The following is a 13,504-nucleotide window of genomic DNA, read 5'->3' on the forward strand; positions in this document are numbered from 1 at the left end:
ACTAGTCCGACCTATACTTGAGTATTCATCATCAGTGTGGGATCCGTACCAGGTCGGGTTGACAGAGGAGATAGAGAAGATCCAAAGAAGAGCGGCGCGTTTCGTCACAGGATTATTTGGTAAGCGTGATAGCGTTACGGAGACGTTTAGCAAACTCAAGTGGCAGACTCTGCAAGAGAGGCGCTCTGCATCGCGGTGTAGCTTGCTGTCCAGGTTTCGAAAGGCTGCGTTTCTGGTTCAAATGGCTCTGAGCACTATGGAACTTAACTGCTGAAGTCATCAGTCCCCTAGAACTTACAACTACTTAAACCTAACTAACCTATGGACATCACACACATCCATGCCCGAGGCAGGATTCGAATCTGCGACCGTAGCGGTCGCTCGGTTCCAGACTGAAGCGCCTAGAACTGCACAGCCACACCGGCCGGCCGCGTTTCTGGATGAGGTATCGAATATATTGCTTCCCCCTACTTATACCTCCCGAGGAGATCACGAATGTAAAATTAGAGATTCGAGCGCGCACGGAGGCTTTCCGGCAGTCGTTCTTCCAGCGAACCATACGCGGCTGGAACAGGAAAGGGAGGTAATGACAGTGGCACGTAAAGTGCCCTCCGCCACACACCGTTGGGTGGCTTGCAGAGTATAAATGTAGATGTAGATGTAGACCACGAACTGCCCACCACGGCTCTGGGATTCGTCCTGTAGGCACATCACAGGAACAAGACTGGAGTGATATTTCTGTTATATGTAGCTATCTCGATATTCATCCAAGGACATTTTCGTTTTGTTAATGAAACTATTGTTTGAAAAGTGTCTTCAGTCACTCATCAATCGGAGGCAATCTTATATTCTTTGCGCGTTGGGTTCTAAAACGCCTTTTACAATCCTCAACGGATGACTGCTTGTCTGAACCTTCATCTAAAATCGTGACCGATGATGAGATTTGAGTCCCTAATGCTAACGTGCAGACAAAACAGTCAATCGTGTGGGGTCAAACCTAACAGCCCAAAAAACAAACAAAAAGTCGTGACAAACTCTAGAAGCCATAAACGTTAACGCTACTAATTTTTTTTTTTTACTCTACTGCAATTTTATTTCTTAATTTTATGGAATGCGGAACAAGAATCAGTTCTGAAGCATACTGTCAGGCATAAAGGAATGTGAGTGAAATGGTTCATAAAAAGCAACTCTCTGCTAGCTGAGTCATGCTTTTGCGAAACAAAGTTCGGCCACACTCTACTGGCAAAACACACGCGCTGTTACGTCTGTCCTACAGCCCAGATTTCACTCCTAAACATTTCCGCCTCTTCATGCTCATGAAAAAAAAATGGCTTGGCTCCCAACGCTTTGACTCTGACAAAGGACTTGAAGACGCTGTCACAGATTGGCTGCAGTCTCAGGTGGTAGAATTTGAAGCAGAGGAAACTAGTCAACCCTTTCCGGAATAATAAACGCTAAAATCTGATCGTTGATTATGTAGAGAAGTAATACAAAAGAGTAGCTCCTTGCCGTTTAAGTATTCTGTTATTATACACCGAAGACCCAAAGAAACTGGTACACCTGCCTAATATCGTGTAGGGTCCCAGCGAGCACGCAGAAGTGCCGCAACACGACGTAGCATCCACTCGACTATGTCTGAAGTAGTGCTGAAGGGAACTGACACCATGAATCCTTCACGGCTGTCCATAAATCCTTAAGATTACGAGCGGGTGGAGATTTTTTATGAACAGCACGTTGCAGGGCATCCCAGGTATGCTCAATAATGTTCATGTCTGGGAAGTCTGATGGCCAGCAGAAGTATTTAAACTCAGAAGACGGTTCCTGGAGCAACTCTGTAGCAATCGTGGACATGTTGGGTTTGTCCTGCTGGAATTGTTCAAGTCCGTCGGAATGCACAACGTACATGAATGGAACCAACTGATCAGACAGGATGCTTAAGTACATGTCACCTGTCACAGTCGTATCTAGAAGTATCAGGGGCCCCATATCACTCCAACTGCACACGCCCCTCAATATTACAGAGCGTCCACCAGCTTGAACAGTCCCCTGCTGACATGCAGGGTTCATCGATTCATGAGGTTGACTCCACACCCGTATACGTCCATATGCTCGATACAATGCGAAACGAGACTCGTCCGACCAGGCAACATGTTTCCGGTCATCAACAGTCCAGGGGCGTTGGTGACGGGCCCAGGCGAGGCGTAAAGCTTTGTGTCGTGCAGTCATCAAGGGTACACGAGTAGGCCTTCGGCTCCGAAAGCCCATATCGATGACGTTTCGTTGTTGATGGCCCAGCATTGAGATCTATAGCAATTTGCGGAGCGATTGAACTTATGTCACATTGAACGATTCTCTTCAGTCGTCGTTGATCCCGTTCTTGTAAGATCTTTCTCCTGCCACAGCGACGTCGGGCATATTACGTCTTACCGGATTCGTGATATTCACAGTACACTCGTGTAATGGTCGTACAAGATGGTCCCCACTTCATCGCTACCTCGGAGATGCTTTGTTCCATCGCTCGTGCGCCGACTATAACACCACGTTCAAGCTCACTTAAATCTCGATAACCTGCCATTGTGGCCGCAGTAACTGATGTAACACCTGCGCCAGACACTTGTTCTGCCTCTTTACATATCTCTGTATTTGAATACGCATGCCTATGCCAGTTTCTTTGGCTCTTCGTTGTGTTTACAGCCCAACAGAGTTTAGTTACCGTGTAGCCCACGTACAGTGACGCTTGTGAAGATGCATGGGATATCTTGTCCTGCGACATGCTTGCTCTGCTGTGTTCTTGGCCTCGCCTCATACGAATACATCACAACGTTCACACTTGAACAATCTCGAATTTGCAGAATCTGTTTAACTCAAAATGACTGTGTTGACATTATGTCTCAAATTAATTTGATGTTTCATTTAACCAAGAACATCAGTGACCACTTATACTAGCTCCACCCAGAGAAACAAACATGAAGAATAGAACAGAGAGTAAACTTCGTTTACGTGGTATTATTATTATTATTTATTTTATGGCCTTCATTGGACCACTGTAGTCAAAAATACAAAGTTCTAAACAAGTTGTTACAAATGGATACAATTTGGTTCGAAAATAACTTAATATATTTAGGTAATATAATTATTAGAGGCTATTCTTATATGAAAGGTGTTTTGCTCTTCTGTCTGCCCAATATTTCTTCATTCTTTCAGATATTTTCTTTCTTTCTTCATCTGAGACAACTCTTCCTGTACTCCTTTTATTGATTTTCATTTGTAGTCTGGTTTGCGGGTCTTGCAGTATTCTGATTTTCTCTGTCTTGTTTTTTAGGTCATCTACTGTAATTTGAAGTTCTTTTATATCGTCCTTAATTTCTGTGATCCATTTAATGTCGCTCTTGCTATTCCACATTTTTTGTATTATTTTTTTACTAATTCTGTTTTCTGGAGTTCTTATCAGATGTCCAAAGAATGAGATGCGTTTCTTCCTGATTGTGCTCATGACTGGTTCTATTTTCTTATATACTGTTTGATTTGATGCTATTCTCCAATGTCCATTTATTTTATACTGTTTATTTATACATGTCCTAATTATTCTTCTTTCTATTTTTAGTAGTCTGTCAATTTCTGCTGTATTAGTTGTTTTGAAGATAGTTTCAGCTGCATACGTTATTTCTGGTTGTGTAACTGTATTATAGTGTTTTAATTTTGCATCTATAGATAGGCTTTTTTTTGTTGTATGTAGTTTTGGTAATGTAATTTGCATAGTTCAGTTTTTTTATTCTATTTTGCCATGATGGCTTCTCATTTAGATTGTATGTTATTATTTCGCCTAAATACTTAAATTTATCAACAATTTTGATTTCCTGTTCTCCTATTGTAATTTTGTTTGCAAGTGGTGGATCAGTTAGCATGGTATATTATGAATGATTCTACATGTGAAGTGCGGATTTACAAACGCCAACTACTAACTGTTCATTATGGTTTGTCTTAAAAATTACGTCGAACTGCCAGGAATATTTGTAACTCTGCTGTTGTAACATAAAAGAATAAGTTAATACTTTTTACACTTTCATCTCTATTATATTTACTTATTTTCGTCTGCTTCTTTCTACTTTTCTTCCCACAAGATTTGCGTTATATTGTCCTATAACCTTATCATCCACAGTTTTCTGTAATAGTCTTGCCATTTGTCTTTTCTTATGACTAATGTGGGTACAGTCTAAAACTTAAATTGTCAAATTTGTTGTTCTGATTTGTACCAACGATTAATTTCGATTTACTTGGGCATGTTTCAGTTTATTTAGATTTTAATTCTTTGTGACTAAATATTTTAGATAGAGGAAATTTTATCGTCCGTGGAAGTCAGATTGCAACCTGATATCTGTGTTCTCTACTACCAAATGTCATCACTTGAAGTGAGAGTTCACAATTTATCTTCCACAAAACGTTTCGAAAATGACTAATAATCACGCTGAAGAACATCTTTTTGTCAATAACTCAACTATACATTATTTTTCGGAGAGAAACGTCTTTCTGACTGCACTTCCTTATACTGAAATGCGCTGAAAACTTAGCTGTAAGTGTTCAGAATGTTTCACACAGTCTCTCGGCAGATTTCTCAGCAAATTTCTCGTTAATGGCTCACATTTAGCTTGCATTGAAATGACTACTGTGATTACACAGATGCCAGAAATATTTCGCACCCTCTGCACAATTGCAGTATAATAAACTCTGCGCAATATATCGTCCCACGTTCTTTCGAACAGTGTTGCGTAAACTATGTCGCGATCACTTATGAAAGAGTTCACTATTGTGCTAAACTGAAAATAAAACTCTTGAGGATTATCTCTTATGGATGTTAGCTGTTTTGTTGACCTCTACATTTCAATAACGCCTTAAGAGGCCCTTCGTTCTCTTTCTGAAGTTCTTGCCTGTAGATATCTGAACATGTTCCTTGGCTGTTCGTCTTCGTAGTTCCATTTATACCTCAAAGAAAGAACAGGTCGTGACAGGAAAGTATTCTGAACAGGTCAGAATGGTAACAGTTAGGGAAAAAAATGTTGTCCTGGCAGGAGTTAGAGTCATGCGCTTTCGTTACAGTGTCAGAGAAGAAACAAGCTGTCATCTGCATGCGTGTGGCAACGCTGCTTGCTGAGTCACAGTGGTTATCGCTTTCGGTACGCTGACTAATCGAAACGACTTTCAGTTTTGCCTATCAGAAAGGCGCACTTAAGTGTTGAAACTATAGTGCGACTTACAGGGTGTTTCAAAAATGACCGGTATATTTGAAACGGCAATAAAAACTAAACGAGCAGCGATAGAAATACACCGTTTGTTGCAATATGCTTGGGACAACAGTACATTTTCAGTCAGACAAACTTTCGAAATTACAGTAGTTACAATTTTCAACAACAGATGGCGCTGCGGTCTGGGAAACTCTATAGTACGATATTGTCCACATATCCACCATGCGTAGCAATAATATGGCGTAGTCTCTGAATGAAATTACCCGAAACCTTTGACAACGTGTCTGGCGGAATGGCTTCACATGCAGATGAGATGTACTGCTTCAGCTGTTCAATTGTTTCTGGATTCTGGCGGTACACCTGGTCTTTCAAGTGTCTCCACAGAAAGAAGTCACAGGGGTTCATGTCTGGCGAATAGTGAGGCCAATCCACGCCACCTCCTGTATGTTTCGGATAGCCCAAAGCAATCACACGATCATCGAAATATTCATTCAGGAAATTAAAGACGTCGGCCGTGCGATGTGGTCGGGCACCATCTTGCATAAACCACGAGGTGTTCGCAGTGTCGTCTAAGGCAGTTTGTACCGCCACAAATTCACGAAGAATGTCCCGACAGCGTGATGCAGTAATCGTTTCGGATCTGAAAAATGGGCCAATGATTCCTTTGGAAGAAATGGCGGCCCAGACCAGTACTTTTTGAGGATGCAGGGACGATGGGACTGCAACATGGGGCTTTTCGGTTCCCCATATGCGCCAGTTCTGTTTATTGACGAAGCTGTCCAGGTAAAAATAAGCTTCGTCAGTAAACCAAATGCTGCCCACATGCATATCGCCGTCATCAATCCTGTGCACTATATCGTTAGCGAATGTCTCTCGTGCAGCAATGGTAGCGGCGCTGAGGGGTTGCCGCATTTGAATTTTGTATGGAGAGAGGTGTAAACTCTGGCGCATGAGACGATACGTGGACGTTGGCGTCATTTGGACCGCAGCTGCAACACGGCGAACGGAAACCCGAAGCCGCTGTTGGATCACCTGCTGCACTAGCTGCGCGTTGCCCTGCGTGGTTGCCGTACGCAGTCGCCCTACCTTTCCAACACGTTCATCCGTCACGTTCCCAGTCCGTTGAAATTTTTCAAACAGATCCTTTATTTCGGTCCTTTGGTTACATTAAACCTCCGTTGAAAACTTCGTCTTGTTGCAACAACACTGTGTTCTAGGCGGTGGAATTCCAACACCAGAAAAATCCTCTCTTCTAAGGAATAAACCATGTTGTCTACAGCACACTTGCACGTTGTGAACAGCACATGCTTACAGCAGAAAGACGACGTACAGAATGGCGCACCCACAGACTGCGTTGTCTTCTATCTCTTTCACATCACTTGCAGCGCCATCTGTTGTTGAAAATTGTAACTACTGTAATTTCGAAAGTTTGTCCGCCTGAAAATGTACTGTTGTCTCAAGCATATTGCAGTAAACAGTGTATTTCTATCGCTGCTCGTTTAGTTTTTATTGACGTTTCAAATATACCGGTCATTTTTGAAACACCCTGTATGTACTCTTTATTGTCGCGGAAGGAAGAAATGTTAGGGCGTAACTCCCTATCGACAATGAGAACATTCGAGACGGATCACAAGCTAGGATGCTCTGGATTTGGGTGAGGGTGGGGGCGAATATTTGAGTTGAAAGGGAGGAGTATAGGAAAGAACTCATGTCTTTTTTCAGGTACTAACGTGACATTCACCTTAATCTTCACGGGAGAAATCTAAATTGGTTGGCGGGACGGGGATTTGAAACTATATGATGCGCGTGACACTAAGAGATCCGAGTGTATGAATTCGGTTCCAGTGTGTGAATTGTGACCCATCAAGTAATTTTAAGCACTCAGTACCTGCCGTGATAGACTGGTTGAGGCTCCTATAGGGCATGAACGTGACAGAAGTCAGACGTTCCGACACAACAGCAAGGCTGTTTAGGGCGACGAGCATGTTCTACCATGTGATGTGGTACCGAAGATGGACTTGCGTGGCACGGATTCTCCACATGGCGACAGATACGTGTTGGCCAATTCGGCACGAGAGTGGCTCAATCGTGCCCTGGTTCACACGACAGTGCTGGTGTCAAGTCTATCACAGTGTTCGATTTATGCAGTAGCCATATTCAGGGCTAACTCAGTATGTTGCTGACATATGATAAATTAAATCAGTGGTCAGACATTCTGGAAACATTAAATTCGTTCGAGTTATTATTTAAGTGGCAACCGAAACATGCTCCGAGTTACTTTTAGTTTACAGATTATGTATGTAGGCCACGCGAGAATGTCGTCTGAAAACGTCACGTGGAAGAGTATTCTGTCCGGATTTAGGTGCTAACTTTATTTTTCAGGTATCGAGTTGCTTGAAAACTTAGCAGGAATCGAACGCACAGAGAGTGCTGCAACTGCTTAATACTACTCATTACTATTGGTGGACAAAGCGAGGACGTAAGAGGCAGACTAGCACAGACAACGAGGAAATTCTTCGTTAAATACTTCTATTAGTTTCAAACATAGGCCTTAATTTAAGGAAGACGTTTCTGGGTATGTACGCACGCGTACGTAGCATTGCATGCAGGTGAATCATGGGAAAAATATATATAGTAATATAGTCCACGATTCACCTGCATGCAATGCTATGTACACGCAAATACCCAGAAAAACAAGTACACACACACACAAGAATCGGCGTGTTTGAAATGAAGCGTTGCAGAAGGATGTTGAATATTAAGAGGACTGGTAGGAAGTGAAGAAGTTCTGTATAGGATGGCTGAGGAAAGGAGTATTTGGAAGATATTGACTAGAAGAAGGCACAAGATGACAGGACGTGTGTTAAATACATCGGCCAATAACTCCCGAAGTACTAGAGGGTGTGGTAGGGGGTAAAAGCTGTAGGGGGAGACAGAGATTGCAGTAGATGCAAAAAATAATTGAGAACGTTGAGTGTAGGAGGTACTCTCAGCCGAAGTGCTGGAACGGGAGAGGAAGTCGTGGTGTGCCACGTCAAACCAGTCAGAAGAATAATGAAAACATAAACAAATAAGTTAAGACTTTTTTTCACCTTCATCTCTGTTGTATTTACATTATTTTCATCTGTTTCTTCCTGATTTTCTTCCCACAACTATTGCGTTATATTGTCCTTTATTCTCTTCGTCAACAGTTTTTTGTAATAGTCTTTCCACTTGTCTTTTCTTATGACTTTATCTGCGTCATTTTTGTCGCTTCATTTGAAAGCTTCATCGTTTAGTTTGCATACTACTGCATCTGCTGCAAGTGATCTACTTTCAAATCTGTGTCAGCTTCCGTTTATTTGTCTGTATTAGCTATATACTATCTTCACAGCAAGCAGCTCTCTTTTTTGTGATCTTTGATTGTGCTCTGCGTCCATTTCCTATATCCACATTATTCACTTAAATTCGAATTATCCAAATTTATTTCAGAATCTCAAGGCTTTTTCTTGTTTGTAAGATTTTTAGAAGCAACATAAAAGCTGCATTTCATACAACATTCTTAATGCCGAAACACCACTTCAAATATGTAAACAATTTCTCATGTATGTTTCATATATCTTAATAAATGTGCAGCAATTTTACTGGGTATTCTAACTCAGCAAGTGTTTTCCTTGATGACTGTTTCGTCCTTCGTGTTTTGTTGTTGTCTTTTTTCTGAACATAGACTGGCCTCAATTTAAATCAGCATCTTCAAGAAACGTATTATACATTTTCTTGTTTACTTTGTGTCAGAAATGAGACAACAGTTTACGAGACCGTTTTAACATTAGTGACTACGGTTAAACGTTAAGCATATGTAAATCTACAAATCTCCGTTATAGACTTTTATGTCTCTTCCTGGTAGGTGTCGAGTTAGGAACTATTAATTTAGAGATCGTTCTGACTTCAGAAGAATACTTACGATTTTAATAGTTATTGTCCGAGGAACCCACATTTTCTGCATGGTTTATCCACAATGTATTTTTCTGTGGTGCGTATTAAGTACATCCTAAAATGAAACGGTTTAAATCTCTCCATGAACTTTGTGCCTCCACTATCTATACACTATTCTCAGCTCATTAAACCTAGCAAAATCAACGGAGTCTTGTTTTAATTAATTCTCACAACATTAAACGCTGAGGAATTCATATCAATTCGCCAGGTAGCCTCTGATATAAAGAGAGTTATAATTTATTTAATCACGAGCTAGTTCTTAATATTTTCGTTTTTACGCTTGTCTATAAATAACACTTTTCGTTTCTCTTCCTGGACAGCAACTTTTGTACAATCATCCTAGACGAGAGAAATGTTAACTAGAGGGTTTTCTTTCTTTCTTACAAACTTTTCAGCTTTTGTTCCTGGCTGTTAATGGTAGTTCTTTTTATTTTAGAAACCATAAATGCAGCCGTGTGTGACTATGCTCTCGAGGTTTAATCGTCAAATCGAAGTGGTGTGACAAGTTTTTTTGATTAGCGACGATGATTCGCGCAGCAAACGACACAGCTGCATCGTATCGCAGCGTAGATATTTGTTTACACGAATACTTTACTTTGAATCGACTTCTATATCAGATAATGGATAACTTATCTATCGCGGAAATTGTGGCTAAATGTTAGGCTACAGCCGACACATAACTTTTATCAGGCGAGTGATACGTTATAAGACGAGTTCTGTTTCATTTTTGCACGAAACTGTAGTTCAGTTGGTGAAATTCATGCTCATTGAAAATCACTTGCCTTAACTGAGAGAATGGAATACTATGTTTTAATACAACCATATTTATTGATCCTCTGTGGAAGCACAATTTGGAAGTTTCTCATACTCTGAATCCGACAACGTGCCGTTCAGCAGGTCGCAGTGTCGTGGATGGCTATGGGGGTGTTTGGTTAAGAACACGGTGGTAGTGTTTGGTTAAGGGCACAGTATAATTGCGTAGGCTTTGAAACGTAACAGCTCAATTTTCATAAAATTTCGAAGCTAATTTGGACTGCATGATCAACTGTTATGTCATTAGTTGGGCCCAATATAAGTAATTTCGCCTTCTGAGCTCTGTAACGTAATTTTCTGCAACTTCTTGTCAAAGTACTTACTAATATTACGTCCATGGTAGGGCCGTGTATTGTCAATTCGTTCGATTATAATCAGGGCTTTTCATTTACGAACAATCGTGTAACAAAAGAGATACCAAATGTACTGTGGTTGCAATGGCTGAATCACGTAACGACTCTGTTCGGCATACTGTCAGGTTGCTATGCTATTGGCTAACATAACAACATCTAATTACCTCGTAATTACTGTAATTCATAATACGAAACCAGATTAACAATGAAAGCAGCAACCTAAATGGCTGCTGTATTACACATTGAAATTCTGTTCCCACTAAAAAATAATTTACTCATATTTAAAACAGGAAACATGATAAAAATGGTTGGGATGATGTAGTTTCAGAGTAATTAACAAAAATTAATAAGCACTTTTATTCATTTCACATATTTTTCCATGAAAATAAGAGATATGTAATTGTTTTTGTCTCACGTCCCTTGCATTTTAATTGTTACCACTGGATGATAAGAGTTTTTGTAATCATCAAGAATTTTAGTAATTGTAATTAGTGAATTAACTGAAGGCAACACAACGTCAGTTCTTAGCAAGAGTACATAAAACCAGCGAGAAATCGTTTGGCTGGTCTAGTATGATGTAAGATCTTGGGCAGCACTCTGTGACGTAATACCCTGGTAAATTGTACACCAGAAGTGACTTTTCACGTTTTTTGAGAACGGAGTGTTCTCTGGTACATTTTCGCTTAAGAAACATACAGGAAGCGTCAGCTGCAGCGATGCAACACAATGATCATAGGATCTGGTCGACGTTTATTATTTTGAACAAACTGACTTACACACCCACCAAAGTTCAAGAACATTTGTTTCAGGTAGCATTGAAAAAATTAATATTTCATAAAGGAATTTACTTTGAATTATTTTTTGTTGAAAACACACAACGAGGTGGTTACACCGCAGCTTATGAAAGTATTCTGGGTATACAGCCGGGTCATATCCTCAAATAAGTGTCACTGAAAGGATAAATATAGCGTTTACCCATCTAGTGACAATTGTTTTATTTGAGAACATGATGCGGCTATACATCTAGACAATTATTACTTTGAAAGGGTCAGATTTGCCAAATAAGGCAATAGGTTCAAGAGATGCTTAAGTCTGCTAGTTTTGTCTAGACATCTCTAACAGCTTGACTGAGAGAAGACAATGGATAAGTGCCTGCGAACATCCTAAAGAGTCCGGGAACTCTCTTACAAGCAGCGAAAAAATGAAAGGTAAAACTAGTACTAGAAAGAGGTTAAGAATATCAAGGAAACATGTTAGGGTTTAGTCATGGAGGGGGAATATCTGAACGACATTGAAGAGCGAAAGAAAATGGTACATCTGCCTGACATCGCGTAGAGCCCCCGCGAGCTCTAAGAAGTGTCGCAATGTCTGAAATGTCTGAAATATTGCTGGAGGGAACTCACACCACGAATCATTCAGGGCTGTCCATAAATCCGTAAGAGTACGAGCGGGCGGAGATCTTTTCTGAACAGTTCATTTCTGGGAAGTTTGATGGCTAGCGGAAGTGTTAACTCAGAACAGTGTTGCCGGGAGCCACTCTAGAGCAATTCTGGACGTGTGGGGTGTCGCACTGTCCTGCTGGAATTGCCCAAGTCCGTGGAAAGCACAATGGACATGAGTGGATGCGGGTGATCAGAGAGGATGCTTGTGTACGTGTGACCTGTCACAGTCGGATCTAGAAGTATCAGGGGTCCCGTATCACTCCAACTGCACACGCCCCTCAACATTACAGACCCTCCACTAGCTTGAACTGTCCCCTGCTGACGTGCAGGGGCCATGGATTGTTGAGGTTGCCTCCATACCCGTAAATGTCCATCCGCTCGACACAATTTGAAGCAAGACTCGTCCGACCAGGAAACACGTTTCCAATCATGAACAGTCCATTGTCGTTGGTGACGGGTCCAAACGAGGCGTAAAGCTTTGTGTCGTGCAGTCATTAAGGGTACACGAATGAGCCTTCGGCTCATCTAGATGTATCAGGGGTCCCGTATCACTCCAACTGCACACGCCCCTCAACATTACAGACCCTCCACTAGCTTGAAGTGTCCCCTGCTGACGTGCAGGGGCCATGGATTGTTAAGGTTGCCTCCATACCCGTAAATGTCCATCCGCTCGACACAATTTGAAGCAAGACTCGGCCGACCAGGAAACACGTTTCCAATCATGAACAGTCCATTGTCGTTGGTGACGGGTCCAAACGAGGCGTAAAGCTTTGTGTCGTGCAGTCATTAAGGGTACACGAATGAGCCTTTGGCTCATCTAGATGTATCAGGGATCCCGTATCACTCCAACTGCACACGCCCCTCAACATTACAGACCCTCCACCAGCTTGAACTGTCCCCTGCTGACGTGCAGGGGCCACGGATTGTTGAGGTTGCCTCCATACCCGTAAATGTCCATCCGCTCGACACAATTTGAAGCAAGACTCGGCCAACCAGGAAACACGTTTCCAATCATGAACAGTCCATTGTCGTTGGTGACGGGTCCAAACGAGGCGTAAAGCTTTGTGTCGTGTAGTCATTAAGGGTACACGAATGAGCCTTCGGCTCATCTACATGTATCAGGGGTCCCGTATCACTCCAACTGCACACGCCCCTCAACATTACAGACCCTCCACTAGCTTGAACTGTCCCCAGCTGACGTGCAGGGGCCATGGATTGTTGAGGTTGCCTCCATACCCGTAAATGTCCATCCGCTCGACACAATTTGAAGCAAGACTCGTCCAACCAGGAAACACGTTTCCAATCATGAACAGTCCATTGTCGTTGGTGACGGGTCCAAACGAGACGTAAAGCTTTGTGTCGTGCAGTCATTAAGGGTACACAAATGAGCCTTTGGCTCATCTAGATGTATCAGGGATCCCGTATCACTCCAACTGCACACGCCCCCCAACATTACAGACCCTCCACTAGCTTGAACTGTCCCCTGCTGACGTGCAGGGGCCACGGATTGTTGAGGTTGCCTCCATACCCGTAAATGTCCATCCGCTCGACACAATTTGAAGCAAGACTCGTCCGACCAGGAAACACGTTTCCAATCATGAACAGTCCATTGTCGTTGGTGACGGGTCCAAACGAGGCGTAAAGCTTTGTGTCGTGCAGTCATTAAGGGTACACGAATGAG

At 42.0% G+C, this 13,504-nt stretch overlaps 1 protein-coding gene across 1 annotated transcript in view; it reads left to right on the plus strand.

Annotated features, from left to right (window-relative positions):
* Positions 1-13,504, plus strand: part of LOC126101591 (carboxypeptidase N subunit 2) — a 213,005-nt gene that overhangs the window by 139,956 nt on the left and 59,545 nt on the right. The window lies entirely within an intron of this gene.

This window comes from Schistocerca cancellata, chromosome 9, assembly GCF_023864275.1.
Source record: "Schistocerca cancellata isolate TAMUIC-IGC-003103 chromosome 9, iqSchCanc2.1, whole genome shotgun sequence".
Taxonomy (NCBI): domain Eukaryota; kingdom Metazoa; phylum Arthropoda; class Insecta; order Orthoptera; family Acrididae; genus Schistocerca; species Schistocerca cancellata.